Here is a 12,587-nt window from a genome sequence, read left to right as displayed (position 1 = left end):
GCACAGTAGAAGATTCAGTTAAAATAGAGCACCTTGGTCGATCATTTTAAGTACAAAGTTTTCCTCCAAGAATTTGGAACCTCAAGGATTTGGGAACTTACCAACACATTTTATCAGTTTGTTAGATTTCAAAGAGATTGTCTCCAGACAGAATCAAGAAGTGCAAGTATTGCTGTGTTTCTGCCCATTGGTTCAGGAAATTACCAGGCTCTGTACGGCTTCCTTTCAATCCCATATATAAAATATCATGGAAATCTAAGGAGCACTGTCATAGAAAACCCTTTTACTGAGGATGTCAAAAATAATACTGAATAATTCTTGTTCTTGTGAGAAATTAATGAGGTTATAATCTTTGTTTAATGTGTTGCAATTCATGAAAATGCCTTAGAAATCTAGGAAGCTCTTGAAGTATGTTCAGCATAGTAGAAGATTCAGTTAAAATAGAGCATCTTGGTCCATCATTTGAAGCACAAAATTTTATGGACACCTGTGGAACCTCAAGGATTTGGGAACTTACCAACACATTTTATCAGTTTGTTAGATTTCAAAGAGATTGTCTCCAGATAGAATCAAGAAGTGCAAGTATTGCTGTGTTTCTGCCCAATGGTTCAGGGAATTACCAGGCTTTGTACTGTTCCCTTTCAGTGCCATATATAAAATATCATGGAAATACTGAGAAACACTGTCATAGAAAATGCTTGCTCTGAAGATGTCAAAAATAATATTGAATAATTCTTGTTCTTGTGAGAAATTAATGAGGTTATAATCTTTGTTTAATGTGTTGCAATTCATGAAAATACCTTAGAAATCTAGGAAGCTCTTGAATTATGTTCAGCACAGTAGAAGATTCAGTTAAAATAGAGCATCTTGGTCTATCCTTTTTAAGCACAAAATTTTTTGGACACCTGTGGAACCTCAAGGATTTGGGAATTTTTCAACACATTTTATCAGTTTGTTAGATTTCAAAAAGATTGTCTCCAGACAGAATCAAGAAGTGCAAGTATTGCTCTGTTTCTACCTGTTGACTCAGGGAATTGCCAGGCTCTGTACTGCTCCCTTTCAGTCCCATATATAAAATATCATGGAAATACTGAGAAGCACTGTCATAGAAAATGCTTGCTTTGAAGATGTCAAAAATAATATTGAATAATTCTTGTTCTTGTGAGAAATTAATGAGGTTATAATAATCTTTGTTTAATGTGGTGCAATTCATGAAAATGCCTTAGAAATCTAGGAAACTCTTGAATTATGTTCAGCATAGTGGAAGATTCAGTTAAAATAGAGCATCTTGGTCTATCCTTTTTAAGCACAAAGTTTTCCTCCAAGAATTTGGAACCTCAAAGATTTGAGAGTTTACCAACACATTTTATCAGTTTGTTAGATTTCAAAGAGATTGTCTCCAGACAGAATCAAGAAGTGCAAGTATTGCTGTGTTTCTGCCCAATGGTTCAGGGAATTACCAGGCTCTGTACAGCTTCCTTTCAATCCCATATATAAAATATCATGGAAATCTAAGGAGCACTCTCATAGAAAACCCTTTTACTGAGGATGTCAAAAATAATACTGAAGAATTCTTGTTCTTGTGAGAAAGTAATGAGTTATAATCCTTGTTTAATGTGCTGCAATTCATGAAAATGCCTTAGAAATCTAGGAAGCTCCTGAAATATGTGGAGCACAGTAGAAGACATGGGCCAAAGGTTGCAAATAAATGCACATTTCACTTCTTTTATTTGCATGGCCTGACGGTTAAAGTGTGTGGATGAAGAATTCTGCCCCTGGTCCAGCCGGCTCCCAGGAGCCACCTTTGTGTTTCCATTTCCATTTCCATGCTTTAAACACATGGGGTTTATTGGAGTGATCCTGTTAATAACTTTGGGGAGTGTGGTGGTTTTGTAAAAGAGCAGAAAATTTGGGAGAGGTGTGGATTTGCTGGATAGGTAAGGAATTGGGTGGGATTAAATAGAAGCCAGTAACAAATGCTGACCTGCGAGGTTTGTACTTAAAAAAGGTCAATAAATCCCTTTTTTGCCAGCACTGAGGGGCAGGGGGATGGCTTTAGACTCAAAGATATTTAGATTAGACATCAGTTCTTTGGAATGAGGGTGGTGAGGAACTAGGAAAGTTTGTGCAGAGAAGCTGTGGGGGAAATGGAACCAAATCCACCCTGCCCATGACCTGTGAAGGGTTTTGGTGCTGCCCTGAACCTCCTCACTCCACAGGCATCAGCTGAAGACCAGAACCAGCCAAACTGTAAGCCAGGAATTACCAAGCCTAAATAGCTAAATACCAAGCCTAAAGCAAGGATCTATTTTTGCTCCCAGCAGGCTCCACACCAGGTAAACAACTTGAGAACAGTTTTGTGGCCTACCTCAGACAGACCAGTTCTTGAGGCAGAGTGACTAATTTGTTCTTCAAATACCTCATCATGCTTTAAGATATAAAAATACCCCATCCCACATGAAAAAATAAGTGGTGTGGCTTCTATTTATGCTGCAGCCACTTGAAACTAAGCACAAAATTGTTTCAGCCACAGAACCACATACAATGGAGAAGTTTCCATCCAACGTGACTCAAGTCCATTGTAAAAAGGGCACTGAGAGGGAAAGAAGGGGAAAAAATAAATCACCTTTTGCCAAAATAGTTCCTTTTAGGAGCAACAGGTATTAAAATGAAGCAAAGAGGCAAATTTAGAGTTATCCACTCAATACAAGGCAACACAAATCAAAATTTAAAGTAGTAACAGACATGCCTGTTAGATGAATAGATTCACATTTGATATTTCACATTTTGGGGGAAAATGTAAGGTCTTGGGTAGGCTGTCCTGGATTTCAGAGCAGCCAGGGGAGGAGCAGGGTTCACTGTTACTGCTGTCCAAAGGAGCTGGCTGTTGGTTGGATGCAAATAAAATTCCCAATCACCCCAAAGAAAAACTGCCCACCTGAGTTGAAAGAAGGATCCAAGGAGCTTCTTTAGAAGGGTCTTAAATTCCTCAGTCATTTCTGTCACTCAGCATGTCCATGGAAAGGGGTTTTTGCTCTAAAACCAGAGTTTGGGATGAATGCAGAGAGAATATTCTGGGATGGTGGAATTCTGGTTGGCTCTTTTTAGTTTAGGTTATTCCTGAAGGATTCAGCCCTTACTGATGGCAACAAGATGTTATTCCACATTAATCTTCTTTTCCTTAGCCTACCCTTACATTATGGATTGCACAAAAAATGCTGTGAAAACCAGAGATATTCCTTCAGAATATTTGCAATATCTGTTAGTGCTCCTCTCAGTTAATCAGACTCTTAAAATTGGCTTTTTTCTACCAGTTTATGGTAGGAAAAGGGGACCTGATTTTCTGCTGAAGATTCCATTTGCAAATCTTCCCAGTTTTAGGGGGAAATCATGAAACACATTTGTAGAACTTAAAGCAGGTAACTCCTCATGCACAGCCCTTTTTTAGCTGGGTTTTGCTAAGAGTAAAATCAGCCTGTTAAAACAAAGCTGCCCCTTTCACTTTTGAACAGTCTTTCCTAATGTAAGAAATTATTTCCCATTCTTGAGGAATAGCCAGTTCATCTGCAGGGCAGGGGACACTGCCCATTTCTACGGGTGACACAAAATGCAAAGCCACTAATTTATCCCAAATCAACTCTGTGCACACGTAGAAACCAAAATACTGGAGATATCAAAGAGTAACTGCTGAGTTTTGCTGCTTCTGCTTTTAAATGAGCAGCCTGTGCTCAATAATGCAGCTCCAGGTGTGCCAGGTTCTGAATTTCTTTATTATCTGGGGGTTTCAGAAGTGTTTCTATTTTAGTCCAGACTGGGTGACTGTACAGAAAAACATGCCTCAATTTCTAAATGCCCACAGTGATCAGCCCCACTCCAATTAAGCATCCATCAGGAAACAAATCAATGATTGGGAAAATCGGCCTTTGTTTGGCACTGGGCAGCCAAGTCCTGTGGGGATGGTTGGGCCTGCAGTGCTCTGGCAAAGCTCTCCTGTCACAGTGCCAGGGGCAGCAAATTCCAGAGGGAAACCTCACAGGGCAGGCCTGGGATTGTTAAACCCATTAAACCTGAGATAGCTGAATGGGGAGATTTCTTCAATACAGGTTTTCTATGTTATTTGTTTATTTATCTGCAAACTCTTGCCCAGACTCTGCAGCAAGTTCTGCTGGTGCACAGAGGGCAGAGAAGTTGGGCAGGAGGAGATTTGGACTCTCAGAAATTCTACCTGTTGTGGTAAAAAAAACCCATCAAAATGAAGCTGTTTCTATTTTTCAAATCATGATCATTTGTTTGACCCCACACCATGCTGAAAATGGAACTTTATCTAGGAATATGAATTGAAAAGTTTTCCATTAACAAACCTGCTCTACTTGCAGGCAACAAAATTGTGGATTTTCCATATTTTCTCACCTCTTTGACTACTTTTGACAGATCTTTAGAGAACCCACTTTCAAATTTTCCCTAAAAGTCAAGAAAATAGCTTAAACCACCCAGTGACTCTGCTCTGGATTTGCAGGAGCTGGCTGGTTCCTTGACCATAACATTTGTGGATAAAAAGATAAAAATGGTCAAACACCCACTCAGAGCTGCCTGTCAGGTCCTGAGGTGAATTGTGCTGGAGGAAATTCTGCAAAGAAATTGGCATTGTCCATGAGAATCCCCATAAATGCAAATGTTTATGGGTGTGTGAGCAGCTGAAGCTGAGGGAAATCCTGGTAGGGAAATGTCCATTCAGTCCTGTTGCATTACCCATGAAAGAAGAAGGGATTTATTTCCTTCATGGAAGGGAAGAAGGAAGGAATTTGTGCTCCAGGGGCACAATGTCCATGGCCTGATGACATCAAAGAGAGCAGAGCATTCCCAGATACATCCTGGTTCTGTGTGCTGTCGCAGAAAGGAGTGGCCCAGTGCTAATAAACCAATTATAATCTGTGTATTCTCCATTCCCTGACCCTTTCCATGCTGGAGTTTATCCAGTTTGATTGTTCCATGTGCAGAGAGAAAATTGAACCACACGTGGACATAGTGTAAATAACAAAATGTGAATTCCAGAGAGAAAATCAATCCATCAGCAAACTCCCTGTTCCTGGATGTCCATAGGATCAGCCACAGCTCTTTCACTTCCATCTCTTGGATTTAGTGGGATTTTGGAAGGAAAATACTTCTGATGAGCAGCAATTTACTTCCAGTCACTGCAGTTTTTATGATGACAGAAAATGCAGTTATTTGGTTTGATCTTAGCTGAAGGGACCACATTTTATTGGGAATGATCCCTTCATGGAGTTATTTGGAAATGGAGTCCAAAAGGACTTTTGGTCCATAAAAGTCCTTTTAAATCATAGTCCTTGGTAAGATAAATTACATTTCTTATTAAAATACTTACAGGGTTCTTGTGGATGCCTTCCTAAACATATTGGTAGAGAATCTAAACCATTGGCATCAAAACTCACAAAGAGCAAAGAAGAATATTGCTGGGGCACAGAAATCACACAGCCTGAAATGCAGCACGTTCCAAAGGTTATTTCAGTCAAAAGCCATTCTGAAAACTGTCGGGTTTGCTGGAGGTGGTGCCCCCTCACTGCAGTGTTTTGGTTATTGGCATCCCAGCGACACCTTGTGGCTTCTCTTCTGCAATATGTGACTTGGGGAATAAATAGAATAAATCTATTCTTTATTATTACAATGTATTACGTCCTAGTCCATAAGCTCTATCACATTAAAATCTACATTTCTGTATATTTTACAAAGCAGAAATGCTCCATACTCGAAAATTTTTCATCATGTTACTGTGATGCATTTCTTTCTTACTTTTTATTATTATTTTAATATGGAATATATTTTATTTGGCTACATTAATGTGCACATAAATAACTGTATATATATATATATTTGTGTGTGGGTGTATATATATATATACACACACACAAATGTTTATCTTTGTGTGCTTATTTTGATCAAAAGGGGGTTTTAAACTCTTCGTTTTTATGTTAGTGAAAATAAAAGAACAGCTGTTACTCCTTTAGGTCCCAATATAAACACAGGGAATTAAGAAAAGCAGCAGAAAATAAACAAGCAGGAGCCTGAGCTCACCACAACCTTGTAAAAGGCCACATTTAGGGCACAGTAAAATTTATTTATCACAAGTACAAAGTGATGGAGGGGTTTTTTTTTCCTACACTGAGGTTATTTTCCACCTTTGAACACGACCCCAGCTGGGGCAGGTTCTGCATGAGAGGGACAGGGGCCCAAGAGAGGCAGGACCCAGCTGGAGCTGCTGCATGAGGGATGGTCATGGATCCAAACCAGTCCCTGTTTCATTAACAAAGTTTGATTTATTTTAAGCATTTGAACTCCACATGCAGGTATTGCAATGTATCAAAACCACAAAGTTCATGCTGGAAAATAAACCTTGAACCCTTGAATATTGATAAGGACACAACACATAAAGAACTGAGCAGGAATTTTACTGATAGTGAAAGTGGAAATAATTGGTTTAAAATCCTTCCTGAGCCCCTGCACCAGCAGATGGAGTGAGAGCCAAGGGAGCTGCTCAGAGCTGGGTTTGAGTCTCAGGTAAATAACTGGGGATAAATCTGTACAAACTCTGGGATTTTACCTGTGATTGTATCCATAAAAGGAGGGTGATTTAATCAGAACACTGATAAGGGGTATCCTGCTCAGCATGGTTCAACTTGCCAAGAAATAACCAAGGGTGCCCTTCTGAAGGGATCTGATGGCCTTAAGATTATAGAAAAATACACTAAAGGTCATCTATGAAAGGCTTTGGGTTATTTGGTCAAAATTTCCACTGACATTAACAGAAATTTGACCAAATTAAATGAAGTTTTCTGGGTGTACCCTGATTTATTTTTTTTTTTAATTTCTGAGTACTCTATATTGAATTCCTATCACCAGCAGTATACCTGGAAAAATAAATGATTTCTGCAGAAAAGCCAACAAAGCTTGGTAAGATAAAAATTTGCCCACAAAGCTTGGTTAGAAGAGAATCCCAAAGGAAAAAGCCCCTGACAGGGTCAGGCTTCAGGCCCAGGAGGATTTGGATGATCTCAGTTGTCTGTAGGATCCAGTGCTTCAGCCTTAGTGCTGATTTTTTTAATTCAGAAAGCCACAAAGCACTGATAAAACTGAAAAACAAAACAATTATTATACTTAACAAATCCTTTTCCACATTTCTGTTAAACCTAACAACATGAACATTCTCTTCTTGTCTTCATTGACACAACAAAGTGATGATTTTCCTAACTTTTTATTACCTCCTACCAGATGATCTCCTGACCATCTCCCAATCTTCCAGTGATGTTGGGAATTCTGACACTCTGTGGTCCCTCCCCTCAAGAGAAAGAAAATATTTAGGATTTAAAATAACCCTGAGCCCACCAGGATGGAGGGGCCTGTCTGTTCTTGGTAGACTTCTGTGAGAAGCAGCTTTTTGGTCCCATGGGAGTTCTTTTGGAAAGTGCAGGAATTCTCCTCATTCCATTCCAGAGCAAAGCCCATCCTTTTCCAGGAGAGAGCCAGGGCAGCAGTGAGCCCATGGCCCCAGGGCAGGGAAAAGCTGCCCCAGACACAAACAGGGCAGCCCAGGCTGGACCCCTCTGTTCTGTCCTGGTGCTGTCATTACTATCACAGACAACATCCTTTGTTGGGTTTTTTATAATTATTTTATCTTATTTTTCATCTATTTTTACTCTCTGATTGTTTATTTAAGCTGAACCTCACAAAATTCCTTTTTTATTTTGGAGGCTTTTCCTTGGTCTCCCTTCCTTTCCCCAACATGGTGGGTGTTTCCTCTCTACTTTTTTTTGTTATTATTTCCTGTCTCCACTTGACTTTTCTGTTTGATTTCTCTGACCTTTAAATCATACCCAGTTAAGCAGAGGGGGTTGGCTTTTCTCCATGTTTAACTTGCAGGAATTCTGCCCCTCTCCCCAGAAATCCCTGCCATGGTTTATTTTCACTAAAGACCACGTGTGTCAAAATCTTTAAACAAGGAGAAGCACCAAGAGAAATTATGGAAGAATCCAAAGCCAGAGCAGCTCATTTTCAACTTTTCTTGATTTTTCCATAGGAAAAAAAAATAAAAATAAGCAGCCCTCACACACAGCCACACTTCCAGCTCTGGAATGTGGGGATGGACTTGTGGAGCTGCCAGCAGAGCAAATTTGTGTTCAGCTGCTTCAAAATCCCCCTCCAGCATCTTTCAGCTTCTAGCAGAGACTTTTCAGAGCTCAGAGCAGCCCTAAAGCTCCTGTGTGTGTTTGAGGGCAGCAGCAGCACCATGAGGAGCTGTGGATGGTTGTTGGGTCTGGTTCTCACCAGAGCCCTGAAATTCACTTTTATTTGGGGACAGCTCAGGTGTCTCTCCCAGTGCCTTTTTTCTGTGCCCCCTCCCACTCCACTGTGATCCTAAAAACACAAAAATGGGGGTTCTCAGACTGGGCTTGAGGCTGCTCCAGCATCTTTTTTCCAAATTCTCTCATTTCCAAGGATAAACTTCAGCTCTGGGTGGATCCAGTACCGATGGATCTCTGCAAGGTGAACTTGTGCAGCCTTTAAGCTCCTCCTGTTCATGCATGGATCTCTTGCCATCCCACATTTCAAAACAGCCATAAAAATAACTTTCTATTTGTTAAAACTGGAGGAGCAGACACATCACAGCATCACCCAAAATCCCTGGGCTCAGTGGTCAAAACTTCCTTACAATTCCAGCCCTCAGCACAGGATTTTGGCACTTGCAGCCCTACCTGACCCACTGAGAATGGGGAGGTTCTTCTGTACGCTGGGAAAGGTGAGACAAATCCACCTTGCCAGTCACAGGATGTTCTCCTGCATCTCCTGGAGCCTTTTCCCTGCTTTTCCATGTTTTGGAGCTGCTGCCCTGCTGCGAGCTCCCTTCACACCCAGTGTCAGCACACGGGGGAGCTCGCTGCCATCCCAAATTCCCTCCCTGGTTTTGGCTTCTCTTGGAAAACAGCTGCCTAAAAGCTGCTGTGCCACTGCGTGGCTTCACTGCTGCAAAAGCACAAGTGGAAATCGGATTTCTTCAAGCAGTAAAAGAGCTGAAGATGAAATTCCAAAAGCCTCCTCGTCCATTGCAGTTATCGCCTGGTTCTGGAAGGAAGCAGAAAGCTCCCTTAGCTGATGGCACTTCAGAAATGCATTTTCCCTGAGAAGCTTCTTTAGAAAGCTCATCAGACTGAGAGATGGGGTGATTTTTTGTGCAGCAGGATAACAGAAAATGGGGCTGGAAGGGACAGTGGGAACGGAGCTGTTCCAGTATCTCAGGGAAAACGCTGGAGTGTCCATGAGAGCAGCACTGAGCTCCTGCTGGGTGCTCACCTGCCCTGAGCCACCTGCCCTGCTGGGAGCATCCCTGCCCAGGTGGAGAAAAAAATATTCTTTAGGAAAAAAAAAAGGTCCTGAAAGTCCCTTCCAACCTAAAGCATTCTATGATTTTATCATTTTTAAGACTGATTCAAGAAGGAAGCTGTTGTCTGGGAAGTAATTCGTTATCTAGAAATGGAAAACAGTCTGTAAAAACAAAGTTAGAATACTCTTTAATGGTTGGGGGTTTTTTAATCCCTTTTCAATGCATTTTTTAAATACTATTTCAAGTAAAAGTCTCACTGTTTAGCTTGTTTTCTGCTCTGAGCAGGCATTTCCTACCCACTCAGGGGAAGCCCCTTGACAGGTTTTGCAGAGGTTCTTTGGAAACTTGGTTGGGCAACAGCAAAAGCTGCTCCAAGTTTTGGAATTCTTTATCATAACTTCAACATGAAGCAACCCCAGGCTAGCCTCATTTTTGCTGAGTGTGTTTTGCACACAGATTCCCTCAGTGCAGAAGGGCAAGGCTGGACAGGGCACTCCAAAATTGTGTAAAAATCAGGAGAGAACTCTCCTCTTGCTGTCCCCCTTGCACAGGCAGCAGGAAGGTGGATTTTTAAAATCTCATCTCTCCATTGTAGCTGTTTCTCTCAGTCCACAGGGAATATAAAAAACAGCAAAATCTTTATTGTGGGAAACGGATTTGTAGAGAGTTTTCAGGGCTTGACACAGTATGTATTTATATGTAAACTTTGAGATAAGAAATGTTGACTTAGAAATGCTCTAAAATAGGACAGATTTGAAAGAGAAATAGATTTAGAAAAAAGTTTGAAAGGATGGTTTTGTAAATAAGACTAGATATTTTAGAGAAATAAAACTATGAAAGATGCATAGTAGTAAGACCTATGAGGAGTAATTTTAGATTATTAGCTTTAAAGTATCTACAGCAAAAAGGTAACAAACTGACAAACACTGATAGTGTTTTGTAATTAGGAAATAGCTTCTAATTATAATAGTGTGAATTAGAACATCTGTATTGTCTCTCATATTGTCTTCTCACAGACTGAAAACAGAATAAAAGTTTTTAAACCACCTCTCAGTTACCCCATCTCTGGGTAGAACAAAGCCTAACCCAACATTTCAGGTGCTGTTCAGGGGCCCAGAGTGGGGCAGCTGCACCTCCTGGGCAGAGCCTCCTGCACCGGGGGAAGCTCTGAGCCAGGAAAAGCCCCAGCCCCACTCACTGCACGCTGAAGGGACAAAGCAGGAGGCTACAAGTCACTGAGAAATTCTGTATTTTTGGAGGTTCCACTTCAGGATTTCACTGCTTTGCTAAATTACACGGCATGGCTTATTTGCAGCCCAGTTTTATTCAATTTCTGCACATTTCGTCTCGGTTTGCTTTGGCCTTTGGCTTGAAACTGCCCCCAGTTTCTGTTCATAAAACCCCTTTATTTTACTAAACTATGCAGATAGGTTCTTCCAAAGGCTGCACTGAGTTGTGAGGAGATGCTGAGGTTTTCATGGCACAAATCATTCCCATTAGATTTCAGTTACTGAGTCAGCTCTGCCTTTGTGACAGATTTATTTCTTATTATAGACGAAATTATAATTAAAATTATAGTTTATATTTTATAATAATATAGTTACATTAATAATTGTATTATTAACACAATTATAATATCTTTATATATAATATAAAATATATAATATAATATAATATAATATAATATAATATAATATAATATAATATAATATAATTAATATAATATAATATGCAAATAATATGGTATTATATATTATATATTATATGAATAATATAATATGATATAATAGATATTATTTTTAGTAATTATATTATTATTGAAATTATTATGAATTTTATTTAGCTCCACTGATCAATGTCATTCTTTCTTTAGGATATTTTGGCCCCACAGTCTTCCAGCCCTGCATCATCTACAGGTTTTAGTAGCACACACCTACTTTTTTTGTGCCAACCTAATTAATTCATAATCTACCTGAGTTCTGCATCCCACTAATGTCCTTCCCAGTATTTTTTGTTCAATAACTGCTTCTTTCCTCAGCAGACAATTCCTTAGCTCAAAGCAATATTAGTGCTTTACCTTCTCCAGTAACTTGGCTATTCCCAGTTTTTACAGACCTGGTTTTGCATTCTGTATTTCATGAGTCAGCTGGTTTTCATTTCTGAGATGAAGAACGTTTCATTTTTACCTGCATCTCATTTTCAGCTTTTTTCCCACCTGCCATCTTGCCCTTCCTCCTGTGTTTATCATCATCTATAACACTTCAAACACTCATTTACTCTCCACTTAAACTCTCTCAATGACCTCTCTCCTCAGCAAAAACATTTTTTCTTAGTTCTCTTTTTACTTAAATGTTTTACTATTTATTCCTGTTCCTTTACGAGCTCTAACTCAGCTCATATTTTGGCAGCTCTCAATTGATCCCTCTCTCCTTCTTGACCTGAAAAACATGGCTTTCCCCTCAAATATTGAAATACCTATGAAAAGCTCCTGTCCTTGCATTACAAAGAAAACCAAACGAGACCCAAAAACAACTCTACGTGCTCCAAGTACAGTTCACAAAGGCTTCAACCTCAGCCAAATCCAAATCAATTTTTGCTGGGACTCTGTTTAGCATCTCTTTTGCCCAAGGGCTATTTCCCTGCCAAGTTGCTGCTTTTGCTCCCACCCATTTCAACATTCTTCAGACTGTTCAAAATTCAAGTGTCTGTGAATCCAATCTGCATTTATATAAAGGTAGAAAAAGAGGTAATGCCTTGATCAAACCCTGATGCAACTTATTTGAAGAATAAAAAGCTTTTTCTACCGGTTCTACCCCTAAAACTCCAAAGAGACAGTTTCAGGTAAGTGTGGAAAGGAAGGAAGTGCCACAGGGACATCTAGAGACATTTACATTCTAGATAATTAGTGAGGTTTGTGCTCTGGCTGTAATTAGCCAATATTCCCAAAGGTCATTATGCAGCCCAATCCTCACTTGTTCTACCCAGGGCTGAGAAATCCCTGGAGTGCATTTGCAGCATTCATGGAGGCCTCCCCAAGTGAAGCTGGATTTTTGGGGGGCAGGTGTATAAACAGCAAACCCCTGTGAGCAGGAGAGCCCCTTCAGGCACCCCCCAGATTGTTCCTGTCAACAGCAAAACCCCCTCCTCCTTGGGAATTTGGGTGGGTGTGGAAATTGTGTTCCACAAAATGAAAACC

At 40.1% G+C, this 12,587-nt stretch overlaps 1 protein-coding gene across 1 annotated transcript in view; it reads left to right on the top strand.

The window, feature by feature from the left end:
• SYN2 (synapsin II) overlaps positions 1-12,587 on the top strand; it is a 211,170-nt gene that overhangs the window by 184,838 nt on the left and 13,745 nt on the right. The gene's annotated exons all lie outside the window — the stretch shown is intronic.

The sequence above is a fragment of the Agelaius phoeniceus genome, chromosome 11, assembly GCF_051311805.1.
Source record: "Agelaius phoeniceus isolate bAgePho1 chromosome 11, bAgePho1.hap1, whole genome shotgun sequence".
Lineage (NCBI taxonomy): Eukaryota > Metazoa > Chordata > Aves > Passeriformes > Icteridae > Agelaius > Agelaius phoeniceus.
Note: the sequence above shows the minus strand (reverse complement) of the source record. Positions and strands in the feature narration are given on the sequence as shown.